Source organism: Thermobia domestica, chromosome 10, assembly GCF_964235325.1.
Source record: "Thermobia domestica chromosome 10, izTheDome1.hap1.1, whole genome shotgun sequence".
Taxonomy (NCBI): Eukaryota; Metazoa; Arthropoda; class Insecta; order Zygentoma; family Lepismatidae; genus Thermobia; species Thermobia domestica.
In genome coordinates, this window is record NC_137463.1 from 144092967 (window position 1) to 144101943 (window position 8977).

The window sequence follows — 8977 nt, forward strand, 5'->3', positions numbered from 1 at the left end:
TTCTTGATCCAATCAGTTATGACTATTATTTTGTGTTAACGTCACCGCCTTATAGATCCAAGAAAATGGACATGAAGTTGATCATGATGTAACTTTAAACGAAGGTATAAAGCAAGGTATAAATCATGGTGGTTTGTTGTTCTCTTTACATTCTTTGGAATTCTTTAACTAGAGCACCTTATATGCCGGCTTTTATCCTTACTCACTTTCCACATCTTGGAGCAAAAAACCTGAATTTTTTCCTTTAGTAATAGTGTTCGAGTACTTGCTCGTCTTAGTGCCCAATGAAATTAATAGATACTGCTATTAGTTTTCGATTAAATTGAAAGTTAAAGTAGCGTCTATAAAAAATATCGAGGTGTCTATAGAACCTTGACTCTCTTCGTCAAGATTCTATATTGATGAGGTGATGCGGTGAGAAGTGATGCGGAGATTAAAGAAAAAATTTGAGGTTGGACGGGGATGTTCGATTTTTAATTACTGGTAGAATTCTTTATGAGAAGTTGCTGATTCTTTTAAGGCCACATGGAAGCAAAACCGAAAGTAAACACTTCGAAAACATTAAATTTAAGGAATCTTGAGCTTCATTAAAAGAGTGCTTTCACGTTTTTGATGATGCGACAGGCTGTGACACGACCGCAGCTATACTCAGGAGAGAATAGTTGCCTGCCTTGAAGAACCTTCAAAAAGAAGAAAAATTGTGTAAGTTACTCACAATCTTCAAACAACTAAATCTCAATCCTGAAACAATGGTCAGGATTAGACATTACTTATCCGCCTGTATGGAGAAGGAAACATGTCTTTCTTGTTATAGGCCTATCAGGTGTAACAAAAAAAAAGTTACAAAGTTTCAATATGGCCACTTTTTCCCCTACTAGAACGGTAAGTGTGCAGCATTCAATTCGGAATTACCTCCAAGTCCAGGAGCGAAATGGTCTAAGCATAAACAATGGCAGATCGGAAGACAATCTTATATAGATGATGACGAACATAGCTGTTGAAAACCAATATGTCATTGCAATAGTGCTTAATTGTTGATCCAATCAGTTATGATTATTATTTTGAAATAACGTCCCCGCCTTATAGACCTAACAAAATGGACAAGAAGACAATCTTGATGTAACTTTAAAAGAAGGTATAAAAACATGATATAGAACATGAAGATGGTTTATTGTTTAGTTTACATATTTTGGAATCCTTTAACACGAGCTGCTTTGGTACTCGAAGAGAAAACGAAACCGTAGCAAGTCATACAGCGAGCAAAAACCAATTCATTTAGATATCAGATTCTCGTACTAAAGTATTATTCAATTGTACGTTTATAACTGTTGTTTATTGTTTGTTTGTTTAAATGCCAAGATTTTCAGCAGCAGGTAATTGACTCCGAGGATTCTGCCATCTGCAAGGACACTTAAAATTGTGTAACTGCCGTTTAGTTTTCGACTCTCCTAAAAAGAAGTCAAGTTTAACACTCTTAACAAAGAACGATGTTTGGATATTCCGTGCGTGCAAAGAATCCATGTACATTTTTATCCAGACCGGGTCGTAAGAATGAGACCTCTACTACACGTCCGTCGCAGTTGGTTTCGACTTATTGCCCTAGGTTTAATACGACATAAGGATATATAATGCTTACTGCTCAGCACCTTGTTCCTTTGCGACTGTACCAACCTACTTTTCAGACAGAAGCCCACAAAGCTTAACAATTTTCTGTAACAATTATACTACTCTTATGGTCTTAAGCTTGTAAAGGATTCAAATACAGGTTATTGGCCGGAATATCTAGTGGGAGATCCTTAGGTAATTAGGTACGTGATTACCTTGTAGAATCAGACTCGCTTCTCTTGGCCTGTGAGACAAGTCCGGCCGATTAATTACTAAAGCAAGGGCCGATGAATTAGCGTAGCGTAAAACACTGATTCGCGATACAAAGATGTTATACAGGTCTGGTAGAAGGAGTATAACAGAGGCAGCAAGAAAGTAATCAATTGAGATTTTTTTTTTACTTAGGTTACAAAGGAACATTTTCAGTTAAGTCACCTGAAGGATATAAAACTCCCACTCACTTCCCACAGCTTGCACCAGAAGCCCTGAAATTTCCCTCTTGGGAATAGTGTCCGATAAATTGTTCGTCGCGCTGCACAAGGAAAGTAAAAGAGACTGCGATTATTTTTCTATTACCCAGAAAGTTAAACTGGAGTTTATAAAAAATATCGAGGCGTCTTTTGCAAGCTTGACTCATTTCATCAAGATTCTATATTTAACTACCGTTTTGTTTTCGAATCTGCTAAAAAGAATCAAAGTTTAACTCTCTTAATAAAGAACGATGTTTCGATATTCGGTACGTGCAAAGACCTCATGTACACTTTCACTCAAGAGGGAGCGTAAGAATGAAACCTTTACCACACGTCGATCCCAGTTGGTTTATACTTATTTTCCTAGGTTTTATAGGCTATAAGTCAATCAATGCATACTTCTCAGAACCTTGAACTTTTCTGACTGTACCAAGCTGTTTTGAGACTGAAGGTCACGAAGCTTAACAATATTCGGTAACAGTTATATTACACCTGTCGTCGTAAGGTTGTAAGGATTCACATGCAGGTTATTGGCATGAAACTCTAACAGGAGTTTTTTTTTAGGTAATTAGGAACGTGATTAAATTGTAGACCCATGGCAGCTTCTGTTGGCCTGTGAGAGAAATCCGGCCGATGAATTTATAAAGCTGATGAACTGATAAGCAGATGAGCGCAAAGTCCTGTAGAACTTCTGTTAAAGTAACAGTATTTGGGAAAGAAGGATTAATCCTGCTAACGTTGTGTCTGACGTTGAGATAATCCCCGAGAAAATTTCGTGCCCTTAATTAAGCACTGTTCGATAATCATATCTCTTGCATATTCGCTCAAGAAGGCCTCTTCTCCTTCGAATTTTCAATGTTCCTTAAGTTGTTAATTTCTTGTATACTCTGATACCATATTTGCCTCCGGGGCTTCCATCTGTTGAGTATGGTGATGTGCAAATTTTTCATAGAAAAGATGACCAGCTGCCTGAGAATAAGGAAGCATTAATTTAATGCCTTCAAATGAAGGTTGTAGTCCTCTGTTCAATCTAGTCCCTTTGGATGAATTGAAATACGATTATGCCCTTCTCTATATACTGCAGCCAATATAGAATATATCAATATATTCTATCAATATAGAATATATCAAGATTCTATATTGTTAAAGCTACGTATCTATCCCTATAATCTTCAGGCATAGAACCTTAAAGTCTTTCCGACTCGCACGGTTCATCTTGCGCTACAGACTGCCATATCGCACACTCTTATCGAGCTTATTCGAGGATTTGAATTTCTCGATCGTCTACACGGTTTCTCACCGGTGAGCAAAGATCTAGTAAACTTCCCCTCTGTAGCAAATTAGTGCCTCACCTATATTAGCCTTTTGACACATTTCATACCTGAGACAGAATGATCAACAAGATGTATTTCTGCTGACGTGAACAGACCTCGCGTGTCCTGTCCATCGACTCAGAGGTTTCTTCTCAAGAGCAGAAAACTACTCCACAATATCTACCTGATTAATCGCCAGCAGTTGAGGCTCACGAAGTGTACTTATCTCTAACACTGAAGCAGACTGTCATTTGGCCTGGTATGTATGCGAGCATATTCATGGACGTTGACCAGAGCCATTCTAGATCACCAAGTAATTCCTTTACTAAAATAGAAGCACCAGATCGTCTGTAGAATTCTGCATAGATGATCGCATCATATACCGGAATTTCATGGCAAAGTGCCTAGAGTACATTCCTTGCATAGTCCAGCCAAGAGCCGTTAACATTGGCAAGAAGAAAGTCGAAACACACAGATATGTGCTTAGAACTATACTTTAGACTGTTTTTAGAGATCATTGTATTACCGACTTACAGAAACATTCAGATATTTTACTAATAAGAGATGTCTACATACATGTTGTTTTCTTATCAAAACGAATGCAAGCAGTTAGCATGCAATACAACCAACCGGACATAGCAATATTTCATAAGAGGTGCAGTCAGATTAGGATTTTTCAATTGGAACTTACACGCGGTAATAGACTAAAATCTGTTGAAAAATTACTTTCATATGCCATATCTACAACGCTGCCGACTATGGCCCTCTGCTGATATAAAGGTATTACTAATTGTAGATATGAGGATGCATTTAGATAATAAGATAATATCAGTAGATGTCGAGATCCGCCATGATACCTGCATTAGAACGAGTGGAATCAGTTTGCATGCAGTACAACCGACGAGAGCGGGCGGCTTGATATGGGAAAAGTGCGGCACCTGATATTGTTTTTGGGACTTGCAAATTCGAAATATTCGAGTTTAAAGCCTGTGACGTGCGGACCAAGAAGTCTTTACGTGAGAAAGAATAAATATCATGGAGAGCTCATAAGGTATAGTAAAGAGAAAGCGCGTAAAAATGATGGACAAGTTGCTGGGTCACTTGCGATAGGACAAGCACCTCGAGCTTGTGAAGCTTTCTGTAAAATGCATCCACTACGTATGAAATCGCCTTAAAATGGGAACATTAGAACAGATGACACTAGACTTCATTGTAATAGTATTCTACAATTACTGAAAAGAGATATTAATAAGAGATGAAATCGATCTCTAAGTGACGCGGTGATAAAAGTAATAATTTTGGGGATGGACGGGATTTTCGATTTTTAATTAGTAGTTTAGAGTGCAACACGCGCTCCTATAGTTCGAGGGTTCCATTTCGAAGGGTCCGGTAAGGCTAAACTGCTTATGCCGGCTTATGGTCTTCTTAGAATGCTATGAAATTTAGAAGTCAGCAGTGGACATCGGCATCTATTTCTTGATTCCTATTGGCTTACAGCTAGTAAAGGAATTCAACAATGAATCCGAAGCCGTAGGATCTTGTGTTGTGTATCTAGGTCTTAAAAACGAAGCAGTAGTGCTTTTAGAGCTTCTAAACTCACATTATACAATGGCGTACCATTTAAAAAACCGTGCATTTTCTTCTCCCTACAATAAGAGGAGGGTATCTAAGACGTATAGCTTTGGGAACGAACAGCGGCTTGTTTTAGGTGGGCCCTTGGGATTGAAAAATGTTGGGTTACCAGATGTAAAATAATTACTATTAATTTATCAATGATAATCAAGCCATTGCTACATTTGCCGTTTATATGCAACTACAATACTATTTGATAGTGCTTCCTGCTGAAGAAATGTACCTAGCACCCATAACGCTCTCGCCTGGTTCTTGATCGTTAGCCTGATAGAAACTGAATAATCCAAAGAATTGTGTCTTACGGATATATTATTTTAAGAAAGTCTCATGTGTATTAACACTCGAGGTTATCAAATATGCATTTAATTAGCGTCCCTGCTGCTCACTAGGGCTTACATACAGAGTTGTGCAGGATTCACTAGATTCACTAATAATATTTTCCCGATTCGTTGCTGTGAAACTTGCTATGGAACCAAGTATATTTTAACCACCAAAGCAACCTTACTTTGGGCCTGAGACCGGTGATCTGATCGATGAGCCAAGTAAACAATCGATTTTAAGTTCTTTTGAGATCTTCTCTTACACGGTTAGGTGGAAAATATTTACGGTATAGTAAGTCCTGTGTTTGCCATCAACTTATTGACACTGGTGATCACAAAGCAACCAAACTCTTGGCTAATCAAATAAGCTTTTCACATAAGCTCACTGTATGCTTTGATTAGTAACTAAATGCCACAAATTTCGTAAAGCAAAAAAAGGAATTAATTTCAAAAGTCTGTTGGTGAAAATTGTCCATATCAAAGTTCTAGAATGATATCACGGTAGCATTGTCTTGATAAGAATATCGGATCACAATTCGTCATTCTGACATCCTCTTCCCCTCTAATGCTATACGCTTATGATCTTCGTGTGTCAATTCTGTTTCACTCGGAAGATTTAGTCAAGTCTTCACTCGCGTCTCGATGTCCTATTCTCAAACAACCTTTGGTTAGCTATTCATCTAGTGAAAGCTTCGTCACAACGATTGTGTAATGGTGAGATACACTCCTTTTCTTTTGATATACGCAGTGTAGTACCTCTGTATTTCTTCAATATTTCAACATCAAGTACTAATACTATATATTCTACACTTATGAATACAGTAAATGACTGCAAGAAAAGCTAACAAAGCACATGCGTTATGACAGTAGATCAGCCATTATACTGGAAAGGTATTGAAATCGTAACTCAGCTGAAGAAATTTCTGAACGGTCCAAAGTTGTACACCTTTAGGATTTTTGCAGTTATGTAATTTCAGTTATGTAATATTACAAGAAAAAGAAACTGCATGTCAAAAACCATAATAGGAAATCTCTAAATTAAGTATCTCGTGATGTGTACCTACGTCTTAAAAACGAAACAGTAGTGCTTTATAGCTTCTATACTCACATAATATACATGGCGTACCATTTAAGAAACCGTGCACTTACTTCTCCCTTTAATAAGACGAAGGTATCACAGCCATATAGATTTGGGAACGAACAGCGGTTTGTTTTGGGTGGGCCCTTGGGATTGAAAATGTGATACAAAATGTAAAAATATAAGTATTAATTCATCAATATTAATCAAGCAATTGCTTACTTTACGTTTATATGTAAGTACATTTTTTTTTTGAGAGTGCTTCCTGCTGAAGAAATCTACTTAGGACTCATAACATTTTTCTTAATTGTTAGCCTGATAGAAATGTTTTAATCCAAAAAATTGTGTTCTTATGGATATATTATTTAAAGAAAGTCTCCTGTGTGTTAACACTCGAGGCTATCAAATATGGGTTTAATTAGAGTCGTTTGTGTTCACTAGGACTTAGATACAGAGATGTTTAGGATTCACTAGGTTCCGGTCAATCATTAATAATATTTTCCCCATTGTATCCTGTAAAGCTAGCTATTGAACCCAATATATTCTAACCCCCAAAAGCAGCCTTGCTTTGGGTCTGAGACCGGTCATTTGATCGATGAGAAATATGAAGAATTGATTTTAGGTTCTGTTGTGATCTTCCCTTAGACTGTTAGCTGGAAAATGTTTACCGTACACTCAGTCCTGTGTTCGCTACCAACTTAGTATCGTCTCCTCCTAGGGTTGTAAATGTCTACATAACCACATGTAGAGTTCCCCGAGCAAAGTCTAAAAGTGAGTTCTCAATGATCTTGAGTAGGCATGGCTTAATGAGTCCTAAGTAGATTTCTTCAGCAGGAAGCACTCTCAAAAACTAATGTAGTTACATATAAACCGGAAGTATAGTAATTGCTTGATTATCATTGAAAAATTAATACTTATATTTTTACATTTGGTATCACATTTTTCAATCCCAGGGGCCCACGTAACAAACCGCTGTTCGTTCTTTGATACCCTCGTCTTATTAAAGGGAGAAATAAATCCACGGTATTTTAAATGGTACGCCATTGCATAATGTGAGTTAAGTAGCTATAAAAGCACTACTGGTCCGTTTTTAACACCTAAATGCACAACACAAGACACTACGGCCTCCGATTCATTTTTGAATTACTTTACTAGCTCTAAGCCAATAGGTATTAAGGAATACATAGCGACGTCCACTGCTGATTTCTAAATTTCACAGCATTTTTAGAAAGACATAGGCCGCCATAAGCGCTTTAGCCTTACCGGACACCTCGAAATAGAACCCTCGAATTATTGGCAAGCTTGTTGCACACTAAACCACTATATCTCCGTCCAACTTAAAAAATAATTTTTTTAATCACCGCATCACTTAGAGATCGATTTAACACGGCAATTCCCATAGCGTTATTAATAAAGATTAAACTTTCTCGCAAATAAAAGTTTTATTAGGCACTCCTTAATACATATTTAATTTTATTTTGAGAAATCATATCCCGGTACCCCGGTACCATGGTGTCACGTACAGGTGAGACTGGAAATACGTGTACAAACTAACACCATGCTATACTTAATGAGAGTGGAAGTTTTATTGTAAGGATATATGGTTCTCGTGTATATATTTTGAATGCAACAAAAATTCAACCTATATAAGAGATTGCACACACATTACAACAAATATCCAGCATAAATTGAGGTTCAAAACCAAAGCAGTACATGAAACAGTTTGAACGCCATCAAACTGAGAGTTTGTTTGCCTTTTCTGCCAACCTTGCGTTCGGATTTGAAAAAAAAATCATTGATTGGCATTATGGAAATTATACCAGCAATGCTCATGTAACCCAACCTCGCACTTTCCACACACTATAGTTCTTTTGTAGCAGAAACCGCATTTTCTTTGTTGACAATCCACACGGTCGTGATCTTCAACACTTCCACTATTTCGCTGCTCCAGTGAAACTCTTGATGAAACAAGTGATGCATATAACATTATGCACGTTTCCAATATTTTTGGCAATATTCTTGCACTACTGCTCTCCTAAAATCACAATATGTAAATCGACTACCAATGGTTGTGGTTCTAAATATTAGCCAAGCATTCTGGCACGCTGCGTCGATTCCGAAAACAAACAGAGGGAACCACCACTTTTTACCCCGGTAACCTATCCGCATAAGGTGAACATTTTCGTGAAACCTCTCTGCCCCTCCCATGTATCTGTTATATTTTTGTATAACTGACGGGCATTGAATTTGAATCTCCCTTCTTTTCGATTCGATCATTCATATTCTATCAACTTTCGAAATTGGGAGTTGGGAGTGACAGTTAGTCGCAATAGTCACTACACTATCATTCCGCTTGACAATCGTAATGATTTGGTGCACTTGAAAGACATGGATCATCGATTGATTTTCTTTAGCAGATGTGTGTTTTCGAAAGGGCATTTCTGAGTTCTGTTTTCCCTAATAGTCCCTGTTCCACCAGTGTTACGGTTTGAAAGTTCTGTTAGATGGGGCAAGGATGTAAAAAAAATTGTCAAAATACAGATTACAAGGACCTAATTC